The sequence below is a fragment of the Manduca sexta genome, unplaced genomic scaffold (assembly GCF_014839805.1).
Source record: "Manduca sexta isolate Smith_Timp_Sample1 unplaced genomic scaffold, JHU_Msex_v1.0 HiC_scaffold_798, whole genome shotgun sequence".
In the NCBI taxonomy this organism is placed as follows: Eukaryota; Metazoa; Arthropoda; class Insecta; order Lepidoptera; family Sphingidae; genus Manduca; species Manduca sexta.
This window is the reverse complement of record NW_023595625.1, coordinates 1-2,803: the sequence shown is the minus strand read 5'-3', so window position 1 is coordinate 2,803 and position 2,803 is coordinate 1. Positions and strand designations below refer to the sequence as shown.

Genomic DNA, 2,803 nt, shown 5'->3' with positions numbered 1-2,803 from the left:
GCGGCGACGGCCGCGCCGCGCCACAGCGCCGCCAGCGCCGCGAGTGACACGCGCGTTATACTCACTGTATCTGCACGATGGTCGGCTGTCGCGGCCGAGCTTGGCTCGAGCGCGCGCCAGGCGCCGGCGGGCGATGGCCGCACCGCGCCACAGCGCCGCCAGCGCCGCGAGTGACACGCGCGTTATACTCACTGTATCTGCACGATGGGTCGGCTGTCGCGGCCGAGCTTGGGCTCGAGCGCGCGCCAGGCGCCGGGCGGGGCGACGGCCGCACCGCGCCACAGCGCCGCCAGCGCCGCGAGTGACACGCGCGTTATACTCACTGTATCTGCACGATGGGTCGGCTGTCGCGGCCGAGCTTGGGCTCGAGCGCGCGCCAGGCGCCGGGCGGGGCGACGGCCGCGCCGCGCCACAGCGCCGCCAGCGCCGCGAGTGACACGCGCGTCGCTGCGCCGCCCGGCTTGTCGCCGCACCGGTTCAACGTTGATGAGATCACCCCTACTAGCTCCAGCCCTTGCGGGGAAGGCCTGGGGACAAATACTCTTAATAGAAGAATCATCGTCCTACACGCCAGTCTACACATTGAAGGAACAAGCTTGATCGAATCAATCTTAGCCTGTTAGTATTCTAGACCTGTTCCATGTGTATCAGTCAGTACTAGATATGGTATAAAATAAAAAAGAAATATAACACTAAACAATATTTTTACCTCGTCTCACATATCTTTAATACAGCTGTGGCCCTGGCTATGTCGATCTCCCACTTCAAGTCGTCGGGTCGGCCGAGAGTCGTGTCGACTAACATTTCCCGAAGGTATGGGAAACAACGCACCTGCAAGAATATAAACAATAGCAACTAATTACCTACCTCGAAAGTCGACGTCTCGAGTCTCGACACGAGTCATTATCGCGGGCTCATTACATACAGGGTGATGCAACGTTGAAACATGCATATTATGTATATAATTAAAGCTAAGTAAGGAAACAACGAAAATACCTGAGTATCAGCCAGACTTGCATAAAAGCATTATCAAAAACGATGTAGGCACTCCTTTGTTCGCCTTTAGCTTGTTCAATATCGACACCACGGTTGGCACATTTTCCTGTTAAAAACAAATCAAGTTTGTTAAAACATATTTTAAGAGCAAGATCTTTAGGCGCTGCGAAATCTGTGGTCGGTTTCATTCATTCATTACCATAAATGGCCATTGGCCAGGAATCGAAAAAACTAAAACTTCAAATTACCTTAGTCTTCGCCATCAAAGGCAACGCCTTCAAACACTCTAACTTGATCTTCGGGGACTTGTCATGTGCTATTTTGTACACGAGAATCGGCAGCAGCTGCACAGAGACATCCTTCATGGTATTAATCATTCCAGTCACAACAGCCAGGGCTTTAATCGCAACCTCTTCGTACCACTGGTCGTTCCTCTTCCCCATTATAATACCAAATAAGAACGGAAGTAATTCTTTCTTCAATCCATCGTCTACTTTCTCTACATCATTCAACCAGGATTTAAGCTTCTCTGATCGTCTCTCATTCGCTCCCAGATTTCGTTTAGCTTGAAAATTATTGAGAGTCTACTATCTGTATACAGGAGTGCTTGGAAAGTCTTGTTGGCTTTCATGTTCGGGGTGTGGAGTCTGGTATCATCTGAGGTTTTCCCTGGTATGTGTCGAGGATTTTGGCCGCCACCTTCAGAGCTGATGATGTGAGGTGTGAGGGTAGATTCAGCCATTGAGGGTGAGCGCAACGAAAACGTCCAACGATATTGCTGGACATTCATATCTGCTGATTATATTTAGACCTGGAACGAATTTAAGCTTTTTGAACTAAGAACTGGATTTGGTTATAATACGATGCCAGTACATAAGCTGTGAAAAGAAAACTAGACAGAGACTTTTTTAAGGCAGACACATAAGCAAAACATACACAAGTTGAACAATTCGTGCAGATGCAGCGCGGATGTGTGCAGCAAGTTGTCCGCGAGAGTCATCAGCACTAAACCCGAGGCAGCGCGCAGCTCCGCCGCGTCGAGCGCGAAACAACGTTCCATCAGCACGTAGCAGGGACGGGGGTCACGGCTGGTGGAAACAACTTTATAAGGTCAAAACTCACAAGTCGACACCAGTTCGTGTCAATTATTATAAAAGGGAATCATGCATGCTCCATTAATATTAAAAGAAAATAAAGCTTTTATTCATGTTTATAACCTTACAATTATTTTAATTGGTGGACAATCATCACTCACGATATCGTGAGCCGATGGTTTATCTGGGTATTTGCTATAACTCACCCATGCCTGACCAGCTCGTTGGATACCCTTGCTAGCATCGGCAGCAAGGCCATCACCATCTCCCTGTTTTGCTGGTACACCGCTGCGTCTGTCACCGCTGAATACGCACTGAACGCGCGCTCTATTAGACTAGGGTTGCATATCTACGGGCAAGCATAAAGTAACTCAAGTAATCTTGGAGCTTTTCGACAGTATATTTAGATATTATTAGTGTTATAATTATAATCTATTAAAATTATGTTATTCTTTATACATGTAAATGAGAAAAATAAGTAAGCTCGCCGGATGGTAAAATCCACGCCTATCTATAAAGAATACCGGATTTCACTAGACTGTCACAAACGAAGTTTGTTAACTTTCCATATTACGTGTTCATCATCGTTAAGATAAGTAATGCATAAACTCAACAAAAATCCTGAACTAAATACCTCTATTATACATGTATTTGAAGTATCCCAGTGTATAATTACTTTCCAGTCTAGTGATCAGCCACCTTGAAATTAATAC

General features: G+C 47.1%; 1 pseudogene; it reads right to left on the bottom strand.

Annotated features, from left to right (window-relative positions):
* Positions 1–293: 293 nt before the first annotated feature.
* On the bottom strand, positions 294–2,477 carry LOC119193620 (annotated as a pseudogene).
* Between the last annotated feature and the right edge of the window lie 326 nt (positions 2,478–2,803).